Source organism: Mangifera indica, chromosome 10 (assembly GCF_011075055.1).
Source record: "Mangifera indica cultivar Alphonso chromosome 10, CATAS_Mindica_2.1, whole genome shotgun sequence".
Classification (NCBI taxonomy): Eukaryota; Viridiplantae; Streptophyta; class Magnoliopsida; order Sapindales; family Anacardiaceae; genus Mangifera; species Mangifera indica.
In genome coordinates, this window is record NC_058146.1 from 12,790,151 (window position 1) to 12,798,678 (window position 8,528).

The 8,528-nt window shown below is 32.1% G+C and overlaps 1 pseudogene; it reads right to left on the minus strand.

Annotated features, from left to right (window-relative positions):
* Positions 1-1,779: 1,779 nt before the first annotated feature.
* Positions 1,780-2,842, minus strand: LOC123226748 (annotated as a pseudogene).
* Positions 2,843-8,528: the final 5,686 nt, after the last annotated feature.

Below are 8,528 nucleotides of genomic sequence, written 5' to 3' on the forward strand. Positions count from 1 at the left end.
CGCACCCTTTCAGCACTTGTCGCACCCTTTAGGCAATTGTCGCACCCTTTCGAAAACTGTTGCACCCTTTCAGCAATCCACGCACCATTTTCGTAATTGTCGCACCCTTCCATGCACCCGTAATGCTTGCCGCACCCTTTCAGAAATTCCAGCACCCCTTTCCAGATTCCCCCACCTGTACCCCTTTCCAAATTTTCGCACCATTTCCACACCCTTTTTCAAATTTCCGCACCTCTTAACGCACCTATTCCCTTCCCGCACCCCTTTCTAAATTCCCGCATCTCTTCACGCAACCTGTTTGAGAAGAAAACGCACTGTTTCAAGAAAAACGTACCATTTTCGATATATCCATTATTTTCGATATATAAGAATCAATTATTTTATAAAAAATTAATCTGTTTTTCAATTTGTATATTTTATTCATTATAGATAATTTAAAGAAAAACGTACCATTTTCGATATATCCATTATTTTCGATATATAAGAATCAATTATTTTAAAAAATATTAATCTGTTTTTCAATTTATAAATTTTATTCATTACAGATAATTTAATCTTAATGCTTTTCGTGAAAGGTAATCAATTAATCAGCGAAAAGCAAGCATTGCGTTTGAGAAATTAGATGAGGGGTATTTTCGGATTGAAAAATATAATTTGCTTAAAAAAGTAAAACGTCAAAATTGTTGTCGAAAAAGGTTTAGACAAGAATGTTGCTGCCTATTGTAATTAATATCCCACTGGTAGTTGTACCTATATTAATAATCAAATTGTGATAAAAGTGACATATTTTGACACCCAATTAATGAAGAAAACATAGTTTTTTTCTTACTACTAGGCAACACTTATGTGTTTTTTTTTTAATGAGTTAATTATAATTAGATGTTTTAATGATTTCATTTATAGATTTACAATATATTGTTAGTATTTAGTTATTAATTGATTTGTAATGATAACAATTTGATATAATTAATCATTTTTATTTGATTGAAAAAATGTTTTATATGAATTGTTGGATTTCAAATTTTAATATAATTATTAATATTAATTTATGGTCAAAAGTTTTGTATCAAATTCATCACATAAATTAAAACAAAAATTTGTGTCCTCAGTTCCCAATATAATTAGGGATTACATTTTTTATTTTCAATGTACAGCAGAATTAAAAACATAAAAAATTGTCTTCAATTCACTACTTAATCAAGGAGAAAAAAAATTTGTCCCTAATTTATTATACAATCAAGGATAAAAAAAAATTGTCCTCAATTCCTTACACAATTAAAGACAAAAAATTGTCTCTAATTCAATACAATTAAGGACAAAAATTTTATCTTTAATTCATTACATATTCAAGGATGAAAAATGTTGTTCTTGATTCATTACACATTCAAGGACGAAAAAAAAAAATCCCTAATTCAATGTATAATCAATGATGAAAACTTTTGTCTCCAATTTATTATATATTCAAGGATGAAAAAAATTATCCCTAATTCATTATGCAATCAAGGACGAAAAATTTTGTCTCTAAATGTGATCTTTTTGGGACGAAATAAAGTTATTTGAAACAAAATTTATTTTATTTATGGATAAAATATTTTGTCCCAAAATATGTATATTTTTATGACAAAATATTATTCGTTTATAATGACTAGTTATTAAGGACAATCTCATTTTTTGTGGGTATTACCAATTGCTAACGTATCTTTTTTGACAATTTGATTTTTTGTCCCAAATGACTTTTTAAGATGAAATTTTGATTTTTTAGAACAAAAATTTTTGTCCTTAAATTGAATATTTGTTGTAGTGGGTCATTTGCCAATCTTTGTAGTCTACTACTTGCTTCGATTCACTGGCCTTATTCCTTGGATATTCAGGATATGTTGAAACAGATTTTATTAGGGCACCCGGATTTTGTGCATTGAGACTGAAGGAGTCTACATCCTCGATACCATCAAGATAATGGCGAAACTCCGGGCAAATACAAGCAATTCCGGCATATGCAGCGTCCACATGGACCCATATGCTATATCTTTTTGCTATGTCACATAGCGGACCTATTGGATCAACAGCAGCGCTTGAAGTCGTCCCGACTGTGGCACAAAGGAAAAATGGAATTAGCCCAGCTTCAAAATCTGATTCAACTGTGGACTGTAATGAATCTGGGGTTAGCCCAAATAGTGACAATTTGGTTGTCTTTATGGCTCGGAAATTCTTGGGGTTGATTCCCAGCAATTTGAGCAGCTTTTTGGATTGCACTATGAGTTTGATCAGACCCATAAACAACAAGCTTCGTTATGTTCTCTCTTCCGATCTTCATGAGAATTCGATCTCTTGCAGCAGTTATTGTGCACGAAATAGCCTCACAAGTAGTTCCTTGTAACACACCCCCTCCATTGCCAGAGAAAAGGAAAGGCTTAGGAAGTTTCAGCATTTCTCCTAGCCAATCCATAACTATATTCTCCAGTTCGGTTGCAGCCGGCGATGACATCCAGTTAAACCCCACAACATTGAAGCCCGTGCTGAGAATTTCACCGAGAATCCCAGCAATGCTACCACCTGAAGGAAAGTAAGCAAAGTAATTAGGACTTTGCCAATGCGTTATACCGGGGACTATATGTTCCTGAACATCCGGGAGGATTTGTTCAATAGGCTCTGGATTATTTGGTGCAGATCGTGGCAAGCATTTCCTGAGATAACCAGGCTTAACTTGGCTTCGAATTGGGTATTTCTCTACATTCTTGTAGTAATCATGTGTCCTTGTCTCCTGATTTCCTCTGAGTCTAACGGGGTTAGTCACTGAGACAGCTCCATTTTGAAGCTCGTGGTCTTCCTTGACGCTCCCCATTGATCTAAAGAGCAAACAAAACTTTCAAGTGATTTTGTGTTTTGTATTAGTGATAAAGAATCGAGGCTGAAATGAAGGTTTTTGGAATTGGGGATGAAATTGATAGTAAATGAACAAAGAGAAATTAACTATTTACAGAGTTCACATTTTACTATAACATAATAATCATATGGTTCATGGCCATAAAGCTGAAATAAAACGAGCGTGCATGTATTAATTAGTGTATTTTAAAACCCTATACATAGAAAGTTGACCGTACGATAATTATTATGGAATAAAACTTAGATGGTTGTATATTTCCGAATCTAATGAAATAGGCTATCATATGGAACATATGTATAGATTACACAATACAACAAAGAGCAAACCTCTGTAATTAATTGGGACAGTCTTCATCAATGAAAATAAGTCAAATAATATAATAATAAGATTATTTGTACAACAAAATCAAAAATTTATTTATACAAATAAATCTTATTAATATATTGACACAAATTATGATGCTTATACATGATTGTTTTTTTTTTTTATAATCATTTAATTATATGTATCACATAAGTTGGAGATACAAACTGATAAGATTTGCTGGTATGCCTGTGCACACTAATCAACACTTACAGTTGCCAAACCCGTCGTTATCGTATCTGCCCAGCCTGCCAAATTTTAGGGTTAGTTTTATTAGATATACACTTCGAATTAAATTTCAAATTAAGGTAATGTTTAATGCATCTTTTTGGTCTAGGAAATTTTGTGTGTGTGTGTTTATCACGTACGCACTACTCAAAAGATTTTTATAAATAGTGCTTAACGCATTTAAACTACCTAGAAATAAAAATAAATCTGGTTCAATTAGTCGTTGTTGGATCGCATATATACTGCACAAAATTGTCTATGGCTAGACTTATCGTCTAGCAATTTAGAATGTAATATTTAGGGGCGGATTCGATTTAAGTCGTGTCTAGAGTTGGTTCAAGGTTGAATTAAATTTATAATGATCAATTCAAATTTAAACTTATTTTAATTTGTATATAGTATCATCAAAAAGTTGTTAGAGTGAACAATATTGTTGAAAACGGATCCAAAGGTTAGCAAAATTGATAGAGTATTAAAACTTTTAGAGAAAAGATTTGGATTCGAATTTTTGCTATACTTGTAAAATCTCGACTTATCTGGTGTAGTGATTGTGGGTTTAGTCGTTATGCTTAAAGTTTACCTTTCTAACTGATACAGATGGAATCCTTGGTTATTAAAAAAGAAATATTATCGAAAGAGTTAACAATGTTGTCACAAGATTAATAGTATCACAAAATGGAAAAACGAGCCGATCTCTAGTTAAAGCTCTAACTTTGTAGCTTGGCTAATTGAGATTAATTGGTTTGTTTATCTGATAATATTGTTCATTTTATTGACAACATTGTTCATCCCGCCAACAACATTTTGTTGACATTATACCATAGCTTGAACGAGCTCGAGCTCTACTAGGCATTTGTAGATTTGATTTAATCTTGAGCAAGCCATAAACTCAAATCAGTTCTTATCGAATCTACTTCTATCTACCATTGTCAACACTTGAACTCCCAAGTTTAAGAAATGGTTAATGCACCCACTTTTTTTTTTTTTTTGGGTAGGTAAATGAGATTTTCAAAGTTAATAGGAGGAAACTTGGGAAATGCGCATATTTTGTGTGGGAAATATCCTTTGGCCTAAAAAATTTAAGTAGAGTAGCAAATAAAGCAAAAGTCTAAGTGTCACTTTTGGCTTTTACTTTATCTGATATACCACATGGATTTTTTAAACTAAAACATCTTTGTAATGACGTATGAGAATTAGATGTTTGATTTTACTCTTACTTGTTCTTACGAGGTCTCTCATATTGTGTTTACATTAAACCAATTCTTTCTCATTTGAGCCTAAAGAAATGAATTTGTCCCAATTGTTTGAGCACATTTTTTGTTTAGAATATATTAAGTTTGTTTATTATCAAAGTATTCTAAAGGAAAAAAAATTGAAAAAAATACAAAATTGTTAAACAAATAGAAACTAAGTTGTTAGACATAATTAAAATTTGATTCAAAAAGTTTGAGATTAAGAGATTGAAGAAAATGTAAAGAGAGAGACTAAGAAATTATGCTTTGAATTTGATTTACAGAGTTCGGGGGTAAGGGGTAGGTGGAAGAGGATTTATATAAAAACTTTTGGCCCAACAACTACCATTGCCCTGTATTTCATATAATTTTTTTCATTCTTTATTTTGTAATTGTAATATCTCACTCTAAATACACACCTCTGATGGAAATATACCAAAAGATATGCGCACAATTGGATTATTTAAAACTTTAATCTATGATCATAACTATAAAACATGAAAAAAGGTAATATAATAAAAACTAATTGTTTTTTAATCAAACTCATAAAACAACAAGTATCTGAAATCTCTGATAGAAAGAATGACTATATAAATCTCAGGTAAACCATTGTGTCTAAAGATAATAATAATAATAATAATAAAAATTTTATATATATATATATATATATATATATATATATATATATATATATATATATATATATATATATATATATATATATATATATATCTCTGATAAAGCTAACATGACATAAATGCCTCTCACCTTGTGCAGTTGTTGTTGGACCCCTGTTTGTCCGCTACTCACCTCTATCTGTAAAACATACAAAAGAAAATGCATGAGTAAAACTTAGTGAGTGGAGACCTTTTAGCATCCCTGGATATTAAATTATCTAATAGTAAAGCTTAAATTCCATTTGTAAGCTAAATGTTGTCACATTGCGACACCTCAGTGCCTTGACATGGATCATTTATGAAACCTATATAGACCCAAGCTGGAATCGACATATTTGATGCCCTAGTGAAAGCTATTATGATGTCTCGTGTACTTACCAAACGAACTATCAAGCTATCTAATTAGGAGACTTTGATCACACGAGAAAATATTTGATAATAACTTCTTTTTTTACCACATAAGCTTATCAAAACTGTTGACTAACCATCCAAAAATGGCCCATACCATGAGTATATATATGGTGCATCCTATTAATCACGTGAGGAATATCTAAAAGTCACATCCTTACCATACACACCTGAACTGAATGGGATGGCTATGCACCTTGGTGTCGAGTGTATAATGCATCTCATAGATATCCAGCTCTATTACTCTCACAAATATTGTCACTTACACACGTAGTTAGTGACTATCTAGTTATGTGACACTAGCCTTAAGGTTGCTAACTTTTTGACTCAGATTTGATTTGATCTGAGTTTGTGTCATCATTTACATAGTTGAGCATCTCATTTATCTCTTTCTTGAATTGTTTATCCTCTATTAGCTCATTATTCTTTCTATATAAATCTCTTTTTTTATGCATATAGCCTAGGGGTATAATCATTTTTTGACTTTGTCTAGAGGTATACAGTTGTGTACTTCTCAACCCACACCTCGTGTGCCTCTTAAACCATATACATAGGCATGTGACACTTAACACATGGTCTTGTATAGGGTAGATACGCATGGGGAGTTAACTTGAACACACTCTCATGTACTCAGATCCACGTATACGAGTAACATGTCTTTTGGTGCATGTCATCCATTTTTGGAAAACCATACATGAGTTTGTGTCCTATACTATAGGATTATGCATTTCTTTCCTTAGAACGAGCATGGGATCTTCGAGTTTTCAAAACTCTAAAACAACACACGGGTGTATAGGGGCCACACACAGTCGTGTGTTGCATCTAGAAATCGCACCCTACGGCTTTTTTATTGTTTCAGTCGTGCAAACAATCAATCAAACACATATTCAATCTAATAAAAAGAATCTCTAAGTCCCCTAGACAGTTTATTTACTGAAAGTCATCTCATACAATCAACATACACATAACATCCATGACCTTATTGATCTATCAAGCCAAAATACACAATATTTATACAATCAAGGGACTAAGCTTTTATGCAATTTCTCATAATCGAATATATAGTCACATACATTATAAAACACATTTTGTTCATGTTTAATTAACTATGGATTATGGATAGAACGGATAACTTCACGAATTTCATAATCAAGTAAATAATTTTGCTCCATTTACTTGGATTCCATGGAAAACATCTCCCTTGCATGGTTACGACGATTTTGATGATTGGCGATGACTCTCTTACGCAACCATAGACTCCTCTCTCACACTCTCTCATTTTTGAGTGGCTGGGAATGTAAAAGAATGTGTGAGAATTATGATTGATCGTGTTTTATTTTTATCTCTAGAATGTTATACACAAGCATGTATGGACCATACACAATCGTATGTTTAGTTGCACAACTAAAACAACTTCTTGTTTTGTTGCGATCATAATTTGATCCACTTATTGACTTTTGCTGATCATACATAGTTGTGTATGCCTCTATACATGGACGTGTACCGCTAAATTCATTATTCGTCATAATTAAAAACAAAGAAAAGATCGAAATACCTTTGAACTTATCTGTAGGTGCTACAATAATATACCATTAAAATAGTGAGTTATTTTAGGTTAACCCATAAGCTTGATTTCCAGGCCTAGAATGCTCATTGGCTAGGCCAAATAAGGGGAGTTTAGCCTATGTCATGGGTTGACATGGCCCCTTAACCATGTCTCATTGAAACTCGAGCTTAACTTTCTATATCTAACTTGAGTTTAAACTAGGTTTTGTCAAAACTTGTCAAGGTTGAGTTTAGGCTCAAACTTAACTCCCTTAAACCAAACCAAAATTCAATAAACTCAAATTTCAGCTTGACTTAGTTTGAATTTTAGGTATTTACAAGGCTCTAAATTCTCTACCCAAAATCCAGACCAAATTTAACTTAGACAATTTCATGCCTATAGAGTTTAATAACTCCTTTAGTGTGTGACCCATAGACTTTCTACTAAGTCTATAGTGATCGGATTTGTGTCGAGCTCTCAATCTAACATCTATTTAGACATAAACCAAGATTAACCTCTAGTAATACTTCATGGCCACTCAATTAGTATAGGTCAACATGTGACTTTTTTAACCTATCAATTATACGGTTACTCATATAATTCGATCCTTTCGACATATGATATTTTCTTCGAGGCTGAGGTATAGATTAAGTGTTTCTTTCATGAATCCCTGAATAATATAAATTGACTTCTATTAATGACTGAATAGTATTGAATCAAACATCAACTTAATCTCATTGTGACCATAGATTTAATTGGTCATTGACATTTGTTAGTAGACCCTAAATGAAATATCAACTCTTATGCTTAAGAGTGATAAATCTTTTATTGATCCATCATAGCTTTTGTATATATCTTATAATGAGCAATCACTACCTTTATAGCAATCTTCTAACTGAACTATGTTAGGCTAGTGTCAAACTATATTAATCCTTATACAAGACGATATGGTGAATTCAAGTCTAAGGATCACATGTATCTTTGTTCACTAAGAGGATACTTTTCATAGACATTGGAACAACCATCTATATGAAATTTTCTTAGCGAGTGAGTATGGTGGACACATCTATAACATGCACTCATATGTTGCAACAAGTTGTCAATAAATAACTTTGACATATGAGAATTGTCATCATCTTTCGATGAGGTCATTCAACACTATAATAACTTTATCATTGTTACCTATGCCC